We start from the raw sequence: 20,820 nt of genomic DNA, 5'->3' as shown, positions 1-20,820 counted from the left end.
GATATGCATAGGGGATATCAGATGGTGTGGTAGGGTAGCTTAGCAGCTAAAAGTAAAAGCAAACAATTGTCTAGCTGAAATTTGTATATAAGGTAAAATTCAATAAAAGCTTGTCTGAATAAGACGATCTTTCAAAAACTCTTAAATGTTTTAAGGAACTTTCTAGTTGAATATTTTGGGGTCAATGTGTTCCAAAGTAGGGGTGCCACTACCAAAAATGCTTGTTCCCTCATAATACACAAATTAGAATGTTTTGCAGATGGGACTTTCAAAAGGCTGTAATCCAAAGATCGTAGAAGCCTATTTGATTTATAAATTTTCAGAAGCATGTTAATCCAAGGACAAGCATTCATGGACAGCAATTTGTGCACAATCGTTAAGATCTTGTATTCAGTTCTCTGGTGAATGAGGAGCCAATGTAATTGTTGTGTCCATCGGTTGCAGATGGCTGCGACCGCTCTGCCTTACCTCTTTTTCTTCCCTTTTCCTCCTCTTTGGGCAAGATGGCTACCTCCGGTGCCAAGTACCTCGGCATCTCCAGTCTAGCATGGGCGTTCCAGTCCGCCATGCTCACTCCCGTGGCCCTCCTAGGGCGTGCACACCTCTCCTACACTCAAATACACGTCATGGCAGGAACCTCAGGGGCGTCCCCACCACATGACGTCAATACCTCCAGGTATTTCAAGCCTCCACTTCACTACCACCATTGAGTTAGCAAGGACTTCGGTAAAGGTACTGTGACCGCTCTAAGCTGCTCACTTAGATGCCGCTCTACACTCCAAGGGCCTCGCTCCTTCTGAAGCTCAAGACACCCACTCCTCGGGGGTCTCTCGCTTCCATCTCCCTTCGGGGCCTTACTAATTGAGACAACCGCTCCTCGGGGGTCTCTCTCTCTCTCTCTCTTATTCTACAAGACCTCTGGACTACCTGTACTCGCGCTTCGAGGGCCTACCGTTCTAGTATCCTGTATCACGGACCTTCGGTCCCACCATTCTCTACCAGGAAGACGCCTAATCTCCTGTGAGTACCTTGCGATCCGGTGCTCCAATGCCACCCACCAGGCTCGGCACTGCCCGCACCGCGGGTCCCCGCCTCTCTGAAACATCTGGGTGAGAATCTACTTCTGAGACTGTTGAACGTATTGGCACCTTGCAGACCTCAGTGCCTTATCTTCCTGCTTCTTTCCGTCTACCCACAGCAGTACAATAAAGCCTTCCATTCTATCTGTGTCTGCTATCTGAGTTTAGCCTATCGCTGTGTTCCCCACGGGGCTCCTCCCCATGGCGGAGTCATCTTCACAGCGACCAAGGGTCCACAATGCCACAAACATAACAGTAATTCACTCAAAATTGGTGTTATTTGCTCTCTTATGCTGCAACCTGAGATCAGTCTCGCAGCTGCATTTTGCAATAATTGTAAGGCATTGACTGCTATCTTCGGTAGGCCCAATAAATGGAATTACAGTAGTCCACAGTGGGGAGTACTAATGTTTGGCCTACTGTATGGAAAACATCCAGATCCAATATTGCTTTCAGTTTCAAATTAGACTGAGTTTATAGAAGCTATTCTTAAGAACTGCCTTTTTTTTGAGGACTGAAGCTCAGTGTTGAGAATGGGGGTGTTTTGTGTGCCCTTGGGCCTCAGCCTGACCCCAGATGGATCCAGGACCGCACCGAGGGTTGACGGCGTGTTCCACTATCGCAGACGGTCTTACCCTCCGCCAGGCTTGCAAGCTCCCAAGGCCAACAACAGGATGATGTTGGAATGTGAATTGTCCTCTGACCATTCCGAGCCCTTTCGGACCTGCCGCTTGGAACAGCATGGAGCAGCAGGCATGGCCTGAGGATGAGGGCAGACGGGCCTTGACATGAAGACGTGATACTATGACGAAGGTGAAGACGTGACACCAGGGCTCTTGAAGACATGACACCAGGACTATAGAAGACATAACACCAGGGCTGATGCGAAGACATCACGGACCAGATGGTCGATGCAACGGCATCAGGAACAAGACTCTGAAGTGCAAACATGACAAGGAACTTGAAATCCAAACAAGACAAGACGCAGGGCAGGAGGACATTGGCACTGTCTTTCAGGGCGCCCTCCTCAGCCCACCTTCACGGGCGGACCCAATGAGCTGGTCACAGACCACCCTGTCCCACTGCGCGCCCTACACAGCCCAAGGAGGCTGGTCATGGACCACACTGAGAACGGGACAAGCGCAGGGAAGGATCCAGTCGAGGTGGGACTCTGACGACGAAGCCGATGTCAACCGAAGCACCAACACAGCTGGCAGGACGAGACTGCTCAGGAGCACAAGACACCAGTCCACCTGCAGGCCTCTCCAACCCGGGAAAGACGTCGTCCGAAGGAGAAGGACCAACAGGACCAGAAGGCTCTGGAGCGCTGACGTGAACACCTAGGAGGGCAGGACACCAGGAGGCAAAACACCAGGAGACGAAACACCAGGACACCTGGACGAGGACCTCAGGCACGAAGACATGACTTGACATGGCGTGACATGATGAGAAGACAAACGAAGAGGAGCTCCACGAAGAAGACCTGACGGAGCTCTGGCAGGCAGGAGCCTCCAGAGTGAAGTAACTCCGATGCAAAGTGAAGACATACTGTGAAGACATCCCATTTATAGGGCTAGAGCAGGAAGTTCATCCTTAGGTGGGGCCAGCACACTTCCTGTGTCTGGCCCTTTAAATCCAGACGAGAGACGCGCGCTGGGGCCTAAGGGAGGAAGCAGGAACAAGCTGTGCAGGACCGTGGACAGCAGCCTGCACCGACGTCAGACGACAGAGACGCAGGGCTGGGCCTGGAGGCATGCCCCGAAGACAGCAGCGGCTCCAGCCGCTGCAGGAGGCCCCGGGGGCGGCTCCAGCCACCAATCGAGCCCTGGGATGCAGCCTGCAGCCCTGGGAGAAGAAGATGACGACAGCGGCGGCTCCGGCCGCGATGAAGAGGAGGCTTGGTGGGTGGCCTCCGGGCCGCAGGGAAAAGCAAGTCCGCGGCTCCAACCACGCAGGAGGCCCAATTCCAGCGGCACCAGCCGCATCGGACAGCAACGGGGGGAAGGTGAGTGCCTGCTCGCGGGGATTAGCTCTGCGGGCAGGGTCTATGACACTCAGGGTAGAGTCAATAATTACCCATAAACTCCTGGCTTGGTCCACAACTTATACTTCATTACCGTTAATCTTGATAGTTAGTGTTGAGTTCAGAGTAGTTTGTTGAATGACCACTATTTCTGTCTTAGTGACATTTAATGCTAGCTTATTGTATGTAAACCAGGATTTGATCATAGTAAGACACAGCGAGATCATAGCTGAGGATTCTTCCCAAATGTTTTCCAGAAGAATCTAAAACTGGGTGTCATCTTGAAGATGTGAAAGCCTGTACAAATACCCTCAAGCAATTTACAGATTGGGGCAAAATAAAGATTAAACAATAAGGAAGATAGGGCTGAACTCTGAGGTGTGCATGTCATCATAGTGCACCAATTTGAATGTGCTTTGCCAATTCAATGTCTGTGCTTGTCTACTGGTCAAATACGTACTGGTCAAATACGTACTGGTCAAATACGTACTGGTCAACTAAGTACCGTGTCAGCAATCCCAGATTTCTCCAATCTATAAAGTAGAATTTTGCAGTCTACTGTATTGAACGCTGAACCAATGTCCAGCATAATTAAGACAAATTTCTGACCACTGTCAATGCCTCTCCTCAAACTGCCTTCTGAACCCAAAGTGATAATGATGTAATAAGTAGTTCTCTTCTACAAAATCAGTCAGCTGCCTCAAAACAATAGATCCTAAAAGTTTAGATTCAAAAGAAAGAGAAGAAATCGGGCAAAAGTTTCCCTAATCATTGATATCCAGGCCTGACGTTTTCAGCAGAGGGTGCATCGTTACTCTCTTCAAAGGTACAGGAACAACTCCTTTCACAAGTGACAGATTAATGATGGAAGTCAGGCATGCTACAATTAAGTCACAAATGATCTTTAATAACCAGGACTCCAGAGATGTTCAATGAACAGTTAGATGGCTTCATTTTAGAGATGGCATTAGTGGTTTCTCTTATAGAAATGTGATCAAACTCAACCCATTTTAATGGGGCAATCTTTCAGCCTTTCATCAAATCACTTGGGAATCTGAACAAATGTGGTTGAGACTCAGGCAACCTTAGCATCAAGACTGCTAACCGCATTCAGATGCTGAAAGAGCAACTTTATTCTTAGTGCAAATATCTCAATGAGCAAAGTACTCGAGCAAATATCTCAATGAGCAAAGTACTCAAATGAGTACTTACATAAAAAATATAGCATATTTCTGAACAGATAATGTGAGAAAACACTTTGGTTTGATATAGAAAGTTGGTATATCAACAGAACTGAAGAAACTAAATTAATTCATCTAGAATGTTCTCAGGTGGGCTGAACTGCTTGCATCATTATTTATTTTATTTTTATTTTGACATTTGTAAAGGACCCTGATGAGGATCAGTTTCCTAGGTTTGAATGACATTTGGACCCTTCTTTGACAGTACAATGAATAAATTACTGGATGTCAAAGAAAGGGCAATTCAATGTTCAAAACAGATTCTGAAGAGGGAATGCTCTCTTCTTCGAAAGTGCAGTGAATACATGAATAATAAATGCCAGGAGCCTATTGCAGCTTTGGGCAAAGCTGTTATTGTAGGAAGAGGAGGTAAGCTTCTTCTTTTTTTTTTTTTTTAAATTCTTTATTTTCAAATTTTTTAAATTCACCCAAGAAACTACATCTTGTACAGAAAATGAGGTGTTGGTATCAAAGTAAAGTAAAGGCAATATTTACTTGAATAAAGAAAAAAATAAAGAAAAAAGCTGCCTTATCAACTAATGCTACAGCTATATATCAATTACACTTACTGAGCCAGTAGTAGGAGCTTCCTAGGAGCATGACCGCAAAAAGGCCCTGAGCTGCCCTGATTCTTGAAAAACATATTGAAATTTAAATATTTTACACACCATTTAGATGGGTATTTTAATACATAACTAGCCCCTAGCTGAAGAACCTCAGATCGCAATATAAGGAATTCTTTACGTCTGATATGAGTTATTTTTATTACATCTGGATATATCCATATTGGGTGCCCAAAGAAGGGTGCCTGCTTGTTTCTAAGAAATATATTGTTCTGTTCAGAAAGGAAAGCAAAGGAAATAAGCAGGGGTTTTCTTTGTGTAATTTCTAACTCCATAGATGTTTCTAAGAAATTTGTTAAGTTCAAATGTATTGATTGAGGATATGCTGGGGCTTGTTCTGTGGCTTGATCTCTCTACTGCAGGTAGTACGCTTTGACGGTATAGAAATTAAGTAAATAAATAAAAATAGGCGTCCCAGTCTCTGGGATCTTAAGAATCCAATGCATATACATCTTAAACAATTCTAAAGAGGATATTAAATTCATCACAGGAAAGTTAAGGACTCTATGGTTGTGAGCCCTTAATGCATTTTCAACCCCTTCTAGTCTCTTATTGGTAATTTTCTCCGAGACTATTAAGTTCTGTTGTATTTTCTCAAAGGAGGTAATTCTTTTATTGAGATCATCCACTTGTTTGTTAAATGTTATAAGATTATTATTTGTTAAATGTTATAAGATTATTATTTGCTTTCGTTTGCTCTCTGGTATCCATAGTTATTTTCGATAGCATTTTGATGGATTGCTCTATCGACCTCAGAGCTGACCAAATACCTTCTAAAGTTCCATTATTTGAAACAGGCATTCCAAAACCTGCAGTTATGGCTCTTAATTGGCTTCCTCCCTCCTCCATACTACGACTCCTGCACTGTATGGTACTTTGCAGGGTAGATGTTCCAGACTCCTGTTGTTTCCCTGATGAGGAACCCAGGCTCACCACCTCAAAGCTCTTCCTAGGTGTACTCCTCCTACTTCCTTCTCTCGGATTCCTCCGGGGTCTTTCTCTCGGGCAGTGGCTCCCGCTCCATTCTGGTACACCACCTGAGAAGCCTCTGCCACTGCCAGACTGCCAGAGACCGTGTCGATGTTTCCTGGAGGTGAGGGCCTTCTCGGCTCTCCGGGGCTCAATGTGGTGTCAAGGGTCAGGGATGAGAGCGCTCCCTCCAACATCTCTCTCCCAGCAACCTGGCTCTCCGGTGTAGAAGCCTTTGCTCCTATGAAGAAATCGTCGATTCGAGGCTGGGAAGGCTCAAACAAGGGTGACTTATCACTCAACCCTCTCAGTCTCCCTTTTCTCTTTGTATGAGGCATACTTGAACAGGAAACAAGTCAAAAAAGTATCAGCCTCTTCTCCGTTGGTCTTCACAGACCTACTCGGCGGCAGCCATATTGCCCCCTGAGGAGGTAAGCTTCAATCCTTCTCCCAAATAGGGCTGGCCTTAACATTAAGTGAACTAGGCAGGCATCTACAGTGCCAAAACTAGAGGCAGCGGATGGCAAAAAAATGCTCCAACACCAGCACCCAACCATCAGAAAAAAAAAGAGGGCAGAGCTGTGTGGCTGTCAGGGATCCCCAGGCCCTGCCAGCCAAATAATTGAAGGAAACCACCAGGCAGAGCAGCAGTAGCCTTTGCTGCAGCTCCCTACTGCTCTGCCTCTTCCTTAATGCCAGCATCACAAGCATGTTCAAAACTTAGACTGGCAGCACCACTTCCTGATTCTGACCTCAAGATAATAAAATCAATTGTATGCATACAAAATGGCATTTATGCACATAAACAAGTGAAACTAACTGAAAAAACATGCCAGAAAAAAAGTGAAAAGAATGAACCAAAAGATTTTTGTGTACTCATCTCAAGAATTATACAATATAATACAAAAGCAGGATATAAATCAAAATTCTTTGTATGAGAATGAATATCTCTCTACTGCAGAGCTTTCCAAACTTTTCATGTTGGTGACACACTTTTTAGACAAACATAATTTCACGACACGGTAATTCAGTCTACTAGTAAACCAGAGGTTAAAGGTTAAACGAACGAAACATATTTCGACAATTTATGTATGTTTCCTTAAATCTAACTAGATAAATGAAGCTTGACCGACGTGCCCACAAATGCGCAGTAGAGAGCAGCTCTACTGCGCATGTGCGGGCGAGCACGTCAGTCTTAGGCAGCGTCAAAAAAAACCAAAAAACATGGCAGGCAGCGGTGGTAGCAGCGGCAGCGGGGCAGCGGTAGGGGGAGGGGTAGCGGGAGGAGCGGGCGGCAGAGCGGGGAGGGGTGGTAGGGTGGGAGCGGAAGGGGGGGGGATGGGGGGGTTAGGGGGAGGGAGCGGCCAGCGGGGGGGGGCGGCTGGGCGGCGGTAGCGGGGCAGGGAGGGGCGGGGAGCGGGAGGGCGCGGAGGGCGGGGCGGCAGTGGAGGGCGGGTAGGGGGGGTGGGGGAGGGCGGCGGGGGGGTCGGGCGGGGGTAGCGGCAGCGGGCAGCGGCGGTGGTAGGCAGCGGGCAGCGGGCTGGCAGCGGTAGCGGCAGCGGCCAGTAGCGAGGGAGGGAGGAGAGAGAGAGAGGGAGGGAGGGACGGACTAAGTGGGAGGGACGAAGAGAGAGAGTGGGAGGGAGTGACTGAGTGAGGGGGAGGGAGTGAGGGGGAGGGACTGAGTGAGGGGGAGTGAGCGGGACTGAGGGAGAGGGAGGGAGGGAGCGGGACTGAGGGAGGGGAGGGAGGGAGTGGGACTGAGGGGAGTGAGTGGGACTGAGGGAGAGGGAGGGAGGGAGTGGGACTGAGGGAGAGTGAGTGGGACTGAGTGTGAGTGAGAGGGAGAGAGGGGGAGGGAGTGAGTGAGACTGAGTGGGAGGGAGGGACTGAGTGAGAGGAGAGGGAGGCTGGGGAGGAGTGGGTGAGTGGGTGGGAGGGAGGTAGGGGAGAGAGAATGAGGGAGGTAGGGGAGAGAGAATGAGGGGGAGGTGAGAGACAGAGGGATGTAGCCCGTTTTAACGGGCTTAACGGCTTGTATATACATAAATAAAATGTTTCACGACACAACCTATCTCATGAAAACCTTAAATTTATATTAAAAATATATATTCCAAGATTCATGTTATTGTTATAATTTATGAGAAACAATAATAAAACAAATTGTCTGTCCCCCACACACTCATCTCTCTCCTCCCCCCAGCACATGTCTGGCCCCCACACACTCATATCTCTCCCCCTCAAGCACATGTCTGTTCCCCCAGCACGTTTGCCCCCCACTCACTCATCTCTCTCTCCCCAGCACATGTCTGGCCCCCACACTCATGTACCTCGTCTTTTTGATTGTTGCCAGTTAAGTGCTTCACTCCCTTCCATGATCACCAGACACTGCTGCTTGCAGTCAGTACTCCTCATGGCCAGGCCTCATCGGCAGCAGCAGCCAATGCAAGGATGGCTGGGCTCGTTCCACCCACCAAGCCCCCCGAAAAAACGCGATTGACAGCAAAAATCACCCAATAATAAGCAACCCATAAACTGAAAAAAAAAAGTGAATCTCTGGAAAAAAAAAAGCCCAAACTCGCATCAGAGTTGACCGGGCTTGCGCGACACACCTGCACACTGCAGGCGACACACTAACGTGTCCCGACACACAGTTTGGAAAGCTCTGCTCTACTGTATAGCTCAGGAAGCGAAGTGAACATGGTGAGTGATGTGCACTTGTGGGTAATGTTTATTCCTTTTGATTAGCTGTTAACTGTTGCACGCCCTGTCCGTGCTCGGCCCACACCTGGGCCTGCTCACTTCTCCAGCTCCTCCAAGGGTCCCGAGTCATCCTCCCCTGCAGCGGTGGCAAGCACAGCCAGGCCTCGGCGTCCTGCGGCGGCGGTCGCCGGGCCTTCTTCCTCCAGCCAGGCCTCACAACGGGGCTTGGCATCCTCCGTGGCATTGGCCCCGCCCCTAGGCGCGCGCACGCGGACCACCCAGCTCCTTAAAGGAACAGGGGCGGATCCCAGCTCCGTGGCGCACCCTGATTGAGCACAGTATAACAGGAAGCTCCTACCCTCACTTCCTTGCCTTGGCAATTGGGTCGATCACCTCATGATTTCTAGTTTGCCTCTGTGTTTCCAGTCTGTGTTCCAGTCTCATTCCAGCCTTGTTCCAGTCTCATTCCAGTTCTGTTCCAGCATCCTTCTGTTCCAGCATCCTCCTGTTCCAGCATCCCTCTGTTTCCTCGTCTCCCCAGGTAGTACCTCTCGGACTGTCTTCTCGGTACTGACCTCGGCCTATTTTGACTACATTGATCGCTGCCTGCCTCTGACCTTCTGCCTGTTCTACAACCACATCTACTTGCTGCCTGGAACTGACCTCTGCCTGAACTCGACTATGTCTAACTGCTTCCTGGAACTTGACCTCTGTTTTGGCTGATATCCCACAGACTGACTTCTGGCCTTTGACCCCTGCTTTGGCAGACTATCCACAGACTATCCATGGACTGATCACTGGCATTGACCCTTGCATTGATTGACCACAATACTTTGACTCTGGCCTTGATCTAGCCTTACACTCAGGGACACTCTTCTGGCTTTCTCAGGCACCCCGGACTTCTGGCCTGAACATCAACCGTGCACCCTCGATTGTGGTGGGCACACCTCTGAGCTATCTCTCAAGGAGATCCTGTGAGGCCCACCTAAGACCAGGCGGCCTGGGTAACCAAGGGCTCAACGCGAGGGAACCCCGGGTTGGTAGTGGTGAAGCTCAAGCTAGCCTCTGTCTCCTCCTGTGCTCCACCTCCTGGTGGTAGGTGCTCTCTGGGTCCGACCAGGGAGCTTACCAATCCTGCACTAGGCCAAGGGTCCACCTCCCAGCGCAACAGGTTGCCAAGGCCATGGACTTGGCGGAGTCTCCCGCCATACGGACCATCCCAGGTCTGGCCGCAACTATCCAAGAACAACGACGAGCCACAGAGACTCTAGCCTCTTCTGTGGAGAAACTCCGCTCTCAAATGCAAGACGCAGCAATGGCCAATCCAGTGGGCCTAACCTCTACCCTGCTACCGAGAGCATCACTGGCACTGCCAGCACCTCCTCGCTTCAATGGGGATCCATGCCTCTGCCGAGGCTTCCTCAATCAGTGCTTCATGCAATTTGCCCTTCAACCATCCTTGTTCCTGAAGGAATCAACAAAGATAATCTTCATTCTCTCTCACCTTGAGGGGAAGACCCTGGCATGGGCTTCTCCACTTTGGGAGCGCTCTGACCCCATCCTCATGCAACTGTCCCAGTTCATCACCGCCTTCAAATGGATCTTTGAAGATCCTGGTCGTCAGGCAATTGCTGGTCATGACCTACTCCACCTTCGTCAAGGCTCCAGATCCCTTTCGGAGATCACGGTGGACTTCCGGACACTGGCAACGGAACTGGGATGGCAAGAGGATTGCCTTCGGGCACTCTATCTTGAGAGTCTATCCCCCACTCTCAAAGACGAACTTGCTGTCCATGAGATTCCCATATCTCTAGAGGATCTGATTTCCCTCGCTGGGAAAATTGACCATCGTCTCAGACAACGGCACCATGAAGTGAAAGCACCCCAACCTTCTGCCTAATATCCAGTATGTGCCCTTAGCCCTCAGTTGAAGGCTCTACCGGCACCGCCTCTCTCCAACCAAGAACCAATGCAAGTCAACCATGGGAGGTTGTCTCCCGAAGAGTGTCTTTGGTGTAAGAAGCAGGGCCTCTGCCTTTACTGCGGTGCCTCCGGACATCTGAGACAGTCCTGCCCAGTCTGTCCGGAAAACTTCAAGGCCTAAGCCGGCAGAGGTCCCGAGCTTGGGCACTACTGTCACTGGTCCCTAACTTCTACTATCTGTTACCCTGTCTATGGAGTCCCGCTCCTTCGCTATCACTGCTCTCATTGATACCGGAGCAAGTTGCAGCTTCATAATGGATGACATAGTTAACCTCCTGAAAATCCCAGTACAACTCCTAGAAGTTCCTCTTCACATCGCCTCTATCCAAGGGGAACATCTCCCCGGACGTATCACGCACCGCACGGTGGCCTTCCATTTCACTGTGGGTACCCTTCGTGAAGAAGAGATATCCTTATATGTTCTAAAACATTCAACACACCCAGTAAAACTGGGCATCCCTTGGCTCCAAACTCATGGACCCCAATTTGACTGGCAGTCCCTCCAGCTGGTTCAGTGGGGTTCACAATGTCAGAAACACTGCTTGAAACAAGTATCCCCAGCAGTCCTGAAGACTACCACTCTTGCTGGCCTACCGGCTCAGTACTCCAACTTCGAGGACGTTTTCTCGAAACAAACAGCAGACACATTACCTCCACTCCGAAAGTATAATTGTCCTATCGAACTTCTACCTGGTACTACACCGCCTAAGGCTAGGACCTATCCACTCTCACTTCCCGAGACCCAGGCAATGAGCGAATATATAAAAGAGAACCTTGAGAAGGGATTCATTAAGCCTTCTGATTCTCCGGCAGGAGCAGGCTTCTTCTTTGTTAAGAAGAAGGATGGAGGACTTCAGAGTAAAATCACAAGCAGATTGTGATAAATTGCAGGATGACCTTGTGAGACTGGAAAATTGGGCATCCAAATGGCAGATGAAATTTAATGTGGATAAGTGCAAGGTGATGCATATAGGGAAAAATAACCCATGCTATAATTACACAATGTTGGGTTCCATATTAGGTGCTACAACCCAAGAAAGAGATCTAGGCGTCGTAGTGGATAACACATTGAAAAAAGCAAACAGAATGTTGGGAATTATTAGAAAGGGAATGGTGAATAAAATGGAAAATATCATAATGCCTCTGTATCGCTCCATGGTGAGACCGCACCTTGAATACTGTGTACAATTCTGGTCGCCGCATCTCAAAAAAGATATAATTGCAATGGAGAAGGTACAGAGAAGTGCTACCAAAATGATAAAGGGAATGGAACAGCTCCCCTATGAGGAAAGACTAAAGAGGTTAGGACTTTTCAGCTTGGAGAAGAGACGGCTGAGGGGGGATATGATAGAGATGTTTAAAATCATGAGAGGTCTAGAACAGGTAGATGTGAATCGGTTATTTACTCTTTCAGATAGTAGAAAGACTAGGGGGCACTCCATGAAGTTAGCATGGGGCACATTTAAAACTAATCGGAGAAAGTTCTTTTTTACTCAACGCACAATTAAACTCTGGAATTTGTTGCCAGAGGATGTGGTTAGTGCAGTTAGTATAGCTGTGTTTAAAAAAGGATTGGATAAGTTCTTGGAGGAGAAGTCCATTACCTGCTATTAAGTTCACTTAGAGAATAGCCACTGCCATTAGCAATGGTAACATGGAATAGACTTAGTTTTTGGGTACTTGCCAGGTTCTTATGGCCTGGATTGGCTACTGTTGGAAACAGGATGCTGGGCTTGATGGACCCTTGGTCTGACCCAGTATGGCATTTTCTTATGTTCTTATGTTCTTATCCTTGCATCGATTACAAAGGGCTAAATGCCATCATCCGTAAAGATCGCTACCCATTACCTCTCATCAGCGAATTGATCGACCGTCTGCAAGGGGCCCATACTTTCACAAGGCTTGATCTGTGAGGAGCGTACAACCTTGTATGCATCCAGCCCAAGGACATATGGAAGACCGCGTTCAACACCAGGGATGGCCACTATGAGTATATAGTGATGCCTTTCAGCCTTTGCAATGCCCCTGCGGTGTTCCATCACCTGATTAATGAAATTCTCAGAGATCTCCTTTAATAATTCATAGTGGTGTACTTAGATGATATCCTGATATTCTCAAAAGACCTGAAGTCCCATTACTCCCATGTCTGAACCATTCTACAACGCCTTCGAGAAAATCATCTTTACGCAAAACTAGGGAAATGCATCTTTGAGCAGAATCATGTACCATTCCTAGGATACATTATCTCCAATCAAGGATTTTAAATGGATCCCGAAAAGTTTCAGGGAATTTGCGACTGGCCCCAGCCAGTAGGCCTCCAGGCCTTACAAAGATTTCTTGGATTCACAAATTATTATAGGAGCTTCATAGCCAACTACTCCACATTAGCTGCTCCACTCACCACAATGACCAAGAAAGGAACCAATCTTCGGGTCTGGAGTCCCCAAGCTAAATCAGCATTCCATGTGTTGAAGGAAGCATTCTGCTCTGGTCCCTGTTTACGACACCTGATCCAAGTCACCCATTTGTCGTCGAGGTAGCCGCATCCGCTATTGTAGACGGTGCGGTACTAAGCCAATACTCCTCCAAGGGTACACTGGTACCATGCTCTTTTTATTCTCATAAATTTTTGCTAGCGGAGCAGAACTACACCATCGGTGATCGTGAACTCCTAGCCAACAAACTAGCCCTACAGGAGTAGCACCCTTGGCTGGAAGGCGCCCAACACAGATTTACTATATTCACAGATCACAAGAATCTGGAGCACCTCAAAGAGGCGCAATTATTAAATCCTAGACAAGCCCGCTGGGCATTATTCTTTGAGCGATTCAACTTTGGGCTGTGCTACCGACCTGCCTCAAAAAACCTTCACGCAGTCGCACTCTTGCGCTCTTTCGAGCCTGAGGACACCCCAGACATCCCAAGACATATCATTGATCCGGCCTGTGTGTCCCTTGTAGTAACTACAACAGTACCTGCAGGTAAAACAGTCGTCCCACGTCGACCATGTGAACGCGTACTCTGCTGGGCCCAAGATTCAAAACTAGCTGGACATCCCAGTCGAGTACGAACTCTAGAGATGCTAAGACGTTTCTATTGGTGGCCCAGCATGGTAATGGACTCTCGCAACTATCTGGACTATTTCTATGTTTCATTTCATTTCTATGGACTCGTGTCCAATATGTGCACAACAAAAGCCACCTACCGGCCGGCCATGGGGACTTCTCCAGCCACTCCCAGCACCCAGTATATCAACTGACTTCATCACTGACCTTCCTCCATCTCAAAACTACACCGTCATCTGGGTCATTATCGACCATTTTTCCAAGATGGGACATTTCATCCCACTGCGGAGCCTTCCATCGGCCCCCAAACTTGCCAAGCTGTTCTTGAAGCATATCTTCCGCCTACATGGGCTACCTAAAGAGATCGTTATCGGACAGAGGTCCGCAGTTTGCTGCGAAATACTGGCGATCCTTATGTCAAAAGTTTAACATTCAATTAAGTTTCACCTCAGCATACCACCCTCAGGCGAATGGCCAAGCCGAAAGAACTAACTGGACCCTGAAAGCCTTTCTAAGATCTTATGTAAATGACCAACAGGACAACTGGGCTGACTTACTCCCCTGGGCCAAACTATCACATAATACACATCTTGCTGCCGCCACAGATGTCTCCCCATTCTCTGTGGTATTTGGGCGCTAACTACTACTGCCCTTGCCTGTACCACTTTCTGTGCCTTCACCAGCAGCACAATTTACAGCACAAGGTATCTGTAATGTGTGGAATCAAGTGAAAGAATGACTCACTCAAGCCGCAGAACGATCAAAGAGAATCACTGACGCTCATAGGCAGTCAGCTCCACTCTTCAGACCTGGCAAAAAATTATGGCTAAGTACCAAGCACATTAGGCTGCGACTCCCCTCACATCTTCTGGCACCTAAGTACATTGGACCCTTTCCTATCCTCCAAGAGTAGGAGCAGTTACCTACCAGCTACAACTGCCACGATCCATGGGTATCCACAATACCTTCCATGTTTCTCTTCTGAAGCCACTCATGCTCTCCTGGCCTTCCCGCAAAGATCCTCCTCCACCACAAGTATTCACCAAGCCAGATCACACACTCCAGGCAAGAGAGGGCCTCGACGGATGGCGACGTAGAGGCCACTGGGCATACCTTCTCTCCTGGGAAGGGTATGGGACTGAGGAGAATTCCTGAGAGCCCTCGCAAAACATCTTGGATAAAGACCTCCTAAAGGCATTCCATAGGGCTCATCCTGACAAGCCTCGTCCGAGGAGGCGGAGGCCGAGAAAGAAGGGTAGTGTGGCCCGTCCCGTCTGTGCTCGGCCTGCGCCCAGGCCTGCTCACCTCTCCAGCTCCTCCAAGGGCCCCGGGTCATCCTCCCCTGCAGCGGTGGCAAAAACAACCAGGCTTCAGCATCCCGCGGTGGCGGTCGCTGGGCCTTCTTCCTCTAGCCAGGCCTCACGGTGGGACTCGGCATCCTCCTTGGTGTTAGCCCCACCCCTAGGTGCGTGCGGACCGCCCAGCTCCTTAATGGGCCGGGGCGTTTCCCAGCTCTGCTGCGTGCCCTGATTGAGCACAGTATAACAGGAAGCTCCTACCCTCACTTCCTTGCCTTGGCAATCAGGTCAATCACCTTGTGATTTCAAGTTTGCCTCTGCATTTCCAGTCTATGTTCCAGTCTCATTCCAGTCCTGTTCCAGCGTCCTTCTGTTCCAGCATTCTTCTGTTCCAGTATCCTTCTGTCTCCTATCTCCCCAGGTAGTACCTCTCAGACTGTCTTCTCGGTACTGATCTCGGCCTGTTCTTGACTACGTTGATCGCTGCCTGCCTCTGACCTTCTGCCTGTTTCTACAACCATGTCTACTCGCTGCCTGGAACTGACCTCTGCCTGAACTTGACCATGTCTGACTGCTTCCTGGAACTTGACCTCTGCTTTGGCTGACATCCCACGGACTGACTTCTGGTATTTGACCCCTGCTTTGGCTGACTATCCATGGACTGATCACTGGTATTGACCCTTGCATGATTGACCATGATACCTTGACTCTGGCCTTGATCTAGCCTTACACTCAGAGATGCCTTCTCAGGCACCCTGGACTTTTGGTCTGAACATCAACCGTGCACCCTCGATCGTGGTGGGCACACCTCTGAGCTATCTCTCAAGGAGATCCTGTGAGGCCCACCTAAGACCAGGCAGCCCAGGTAACCAAGGGCTCAACCTGAGGAAACCCCGCGTTGCTAGTGGTGAAGCTCCAGATAGCCTCTGTCTCCTCCTGTGTTCCGCCTCCTGGTGGCAGGCGCTCTCTGTGTCCGACCAAGGAGCCTAGCAATCCTGCACTAGGCCAAGGGTCCACCTCCCGGTGCAACATTAACTCTGTCCTTATACCCTTTTGCTGGCTCTGAAGTGTGCTGCAATAGCAGCCATCAGTCAACTATGGAATTATTAATGGTTTATTTACCCTCCTAAATACACATTTTCATTGTGACCTACACTGAAGGCTTTCTGTTGCAGCCACTGGCCAAAGTGTACGTGGCAAAATTTTCAAAAACTTAGTTGGGAACTACATGTGTAAAAATAATGAATTTTATGTGTAGATTAGTTGAACATTTATTTGCATTTTCAACCATCTAAAACTACACAGGTCAGTTGATAACATGAACAAATTTGTCTGCATGTAAGTGTAACATACCTCTAGGAACTAGGGCAGAGAAATGTTGAATCATCATTGTGACATGAAAAGACTGACAATAGAGTGCTGTCTCTTTAAGAGCTGAGGGGGGGGAAAGGAGATTCAAAATGTGATTGTATTGAGCGTGTGCGAACAGATCACTGCTCAGCTTGAACAGAGTTCCTGCCCTGCTCTGAACTAATAAATATTATCTGTGCTGATTAAGGTGAGCAGCCCTCTATAATTGTATTCATGTGTAATGTATTTATGTTAGTTAACATTGTTTTGAGATGTATTGAAGTTGTTTTTTACTTTACCTAAAGAGATGTATAAAAATTTGATTGTATTGAGCGTGTGCGAACAGATCACTGCTCAGCTTGAACAGAGTTCCTGCCCTGCTCTGAACTAATAAATATTATCTGTGCTGATTAAGGTTCTCTTTTCTGGAACCCTGCTGTGGACGACTTGGGAGTAGTTGAACTGTGCCCTGTCAGGATTTGAAGCTCTTCTTTTGGATAGAGGCTGCTGTATTGTGGATTTGGCAGTTGAAGCAAAGAGCAGTACTGACGCCCTCTTCAGCTCTAAATTCAAATGGACACACAGTAGGATACAATCTGGGACTTTGTTCAGAGACTGCTTAAGGTCGGGTGCTATATCACATGCTGATTCTGGTTGAAATACTTAACATGAGTTTATGACAAAGTTGAGTTTTCTCTTGTACTATATACATGTGTTTATATGATAAATGCAGATGCTTAGGAAGTGAACAGATTTATTTCAGTCATTCATTCCAGTAAAGATAAAACTGTTACTCACTAAAGAGCGTGTGGATTCATTTCTGATACTGGGTTGGGAATCAAAGTGCAGGTTTCAGACACAAGGAGTCATAAAGAAAATTGAACTTTAAGGGTTACAACAAATTCTGGCGCATCAACGTGGGGCAGTGTTTTTTTTCTCTTCTCTCTGTCTGACCTGCTACTGAGCGACCCAGCATCATTAGTGAAGTGAGCACAGTATTCTCTTTGTTTCTTTCTCATACAAAATGGAGTATTGCAAGTACTATGATTGTATTCCTGATAGATCTGTTATTCTGAGTTCTGTAAATCCTGAAATATCTTTAGCAAGTGTAGAAGATGCCTTAAGCCCAGCGGGTGTAGTTACAAAATTGAAACGTTTAAGAACTGAGTCATCTGATCAAGTTTTGTGTGAGTTTGAAGAACCGCTTTCTATAATTATTTTAGAAAGAATGAGCTTAAAAGGGGAACTGGACAGTCAGTGGATAATTTTACCTGTCTTAGATGAGACAGTATCAGAACAGGATGTTGAGTCAATGTCCCCTGAAGCATGCACTGACCCACTAGTGAGTGACATACTTTTAGATATGACAGATCGACTTCAAGAAGAATTAGCATATATAGCTGACAGTCATAAAATCAATATTCAAGATCTGAGAAAAAGAACATCTGCTCTCATGATTGAGAGTTTGGGGTCACAAGAAAAAGAAACACGAGATATAGATCAATCACCCCAGAGTATATTGCAGACTCCAGTTAAAAGCCGAAAAAGAGTCCCCAAGTGCTTGGATGCTATGCTAACCCAAAATCCTGTGGCAGTCAATTCTTCTCAATATTCCATTCCACCAATTTCTATTCCTGCGGATGTTTCAAAGGTTATAGTGGAGCATGTGATCAAAACTCCTAAGGAAAAGGGTGCAGAGTTGAATCATACGTACTACAAAATTAAAGTCTTCTCTGGAAATGTCCCTAAACCTAGTAATGAAGGAGACTATGAAACTTGGCATATTCAAATTAAGCAATTACTGCAGGATCCAGATCTCACTGCAGGTGCAAAAAAAAAGGAAATTAATTGAAAGTCTCCTTCCTCCAGCTTTAAATATTGTCTCTTACATAGATAAAAGCGCCACAGCAGAGCAGTGTTTAGAGGAACTGGAGAAGGCATATGGCAGTGTAACTAATGGAGAGGAATTATTTTTTCAATTTATTGAAACTTTCCAGAATGGCAAAGAAAAATCTTCAGACTATTTGAGAAGGCTTCAGGTCCTGTTACAGAAAGTCGTGGAGCGGGGAATTTTCTTTGGGCTCGCCCCAGACAGGCAGTTACTACAACAGTTTGTACGTGGGTGCTGGGAGGAGACCCTGATTACCAGACTGCAATTGAGGGACTTATTAGAGAGCCAGTCGAAGAAACTGCCACAGTACTCGGAGCTGCTATTTAAAATCAGAACGATTGAGGAAGAAAGAAACATGAAAGAATCTAGGAGGATACGTCAATTGGGAGTTACCCAGATTAAACCTGTAAGCAGGACTTACCTAGCAAATGACATAAGCATTGCTCAACATATGACACCAGAGGCAAGTGAGTTTAAGGTGGGATCTGAGTTGGGAACATTTTCAGGAGAAGATAATGTTTTGCTCGCCCCATTGATCACTCATTGTAGAGCTGCCAATTCAGAAATAGTAAATAGCCCTGTTGCAAACAGCATGATGCGAAGAAACTCTTGGGTAGAGAAGATGCCTCAAAAAGGGAGGCATCATCCCAAGATACTTTCATTTTGCTATAACTGTGGAGAGAATGGACACATGATGGGAGAATGCATCAATTCTGTAAATGCTGCTCTAGTCCAACAGAAATTGCGGGAAAAATTTGAAAAAAAAAAAATACCCAGCATTAGGCAGGTTTCAAATACTCCTTTAAACTAAAAAGGTGCTTTTGCGAGGGGCAGACAAAGGCACCAAATACAATTCAGATAAGTCCCAAAAGAAAAATATCCAGTGATCATATCCCACCATGTCCTCTACCAGATGATGTTTTGAAACGCCTTGTGGGAAAGGTTTGTTCTGCAACCGCTTATTTGGATGGTGTGCAGTGCCCTTGCTTAGTGGACACTGGCTCTCAAGTGACGTGCATAACACAAACCTTCTATGAAGACTATTTATCACATCGGAAGCTATACCCGCTAGAAGACTTACTTTGTGTTACGGGTGCAGGAGGTCAACCTGTTCCTTATCTGGGGTATATTGAAGTTGAAGTACAGTTTCCCAAGGAGGCCTGTGGAAGTGGGAACAAATATTCTGTCCTTGCTCTAGTCTGTCCCGATCAAAAGAACAAACCCCTGCCTTTAATAGTGGGAACAAATATTCTCAGACATCTAATACATGACTGTAAAGAACTGGCTGGCCCAAATTACCTTAAGGAGTTAGCCATGGACAAAAATTGGGTAACTACATATCAGACCTATGTTTCTCATCAAAGTTCCAATCAAAGAGTTACTAGGCCAATGATGGCTAGATTGACCAGCACCAGACCAATAGTGTTCGAAAGGGATGAAGCGAAGGAAGTGGAATGCATTCTGAGAATGCCCAGACATGGTCAGAGTTTGTCCATATTGCTTGAGGCTTCAGAAAATTATCCTCTACCCGGTGGCTTACTAGTACAACCTCAACTCATCCGAACTGGCAGTAAGTCGCACACAAAGGCTAGGGTGCTATTGAAGAATATATCGGATTGTAGCATCAGTTTGCCTCCTAGAAGGACATTGGGTGTAGGTGAGCCAGTCGATATAGTGAGGACCATGAACGTTACAGGCTCGACCTATAAGGATGGTGCTAAACTAGAATCTATTGGAGAGGGTAACATGGAGTCTGAGAAGGTGTCGCTAGACTTCGGAGATTCTCCAATATCTGAAGAGTTTAAACAGCATATAGAAAAGAGAATTAATCAAGAGGCAAAAGGAGCATTTTCCTGTCATGACCTTGATATTGGATGTATTCCAGGAATAATGCATAAAATCACCCTGTTGGATCCAACTCCATTTAAAGAGCGCACACGTCATGTATCCCCAGCTGACTTTGAGGATCTCAGGCAGCACCTGAAGGAGCTATTAGCCACAGGAGTGATTGAGGAGTCTGATAGCCCTTATGCTTCACCTGTGGTATTGGTTAGAAAGAAGAATGGTACCTTGAGGATGGTTGTTGATTATCGTAAATTGAACAACATAACCAGAAAAGACTCCTATCCGTTGCCTCGAATTGAGGAGACATTCACTCTCCTATCAGGTAGCAAGTGGTTCTCAGTACTAGATCTCAAGAGTGGGTACTATCAGATTGAGGTAGAAGAAATGGATAGGCCTAAAACTGCATTCACCACGCCCTTTGGAAACTGGCAGTTTAAGAGAATGGCTCAAGGACTGACAAATGCTCCAGCAAGTTTTCAAAGAATGATAGAGAAAGTAATGACTGATATTAATCTACATGAAGTTGTGGCCTTCTTGGATGATCTTATAATATTCTCGGACACACTGGAAGAGCATGAGGACCGATTGATGAGGGTGTTACAACGACTGTTGAAATGTGGATTGAAGCTCTCTCCATCTAAATGTAAATTCTTTCAGAAGTCAGTGAAATATTTGGGTCATCATATTTCAGAAAAGGGGGTGCTCCCCGATGAAGAGAAAATTTCAGCCATTACTAAGTGGCCACAACCT

At 47.1% G+C, this 20,820-nt stretch overlaps 1 protein-coding gene across 9 annotated transcripts in view; it reads right to left on the bottom strand.

Moving 5' to 3' along the window:
* The window catches only part of BCAT1 (branched chain amino acid transaminase 1), a 584,786-nt gene that overhangs the window by 340,995 nt on the left and 222,971 nt on the right, over nt 1-20,820 (bottom strand). The gene's annotated exons all lie outside the window — the stretch shown is intronic.

This window comes from Rhinatrema bivittatum, chromosome 4 (assembly GCF_901001135.1).
Source record: "Rhinatrema bivittatum chromosome 4, aRhiBiv1.1, whole genome shotgun sequence".
NCBI lineage: Eukaryota > Metazoa > Chordata > Amphibia > Gymnophiona > Rhinatrematidae > Rhinatrema > Rhinatrema bivittatum.
Note: the sequence above shows the minus strand (reverse complement) of the source record. Positions and strands in the feature narration are given on the sequence as shown.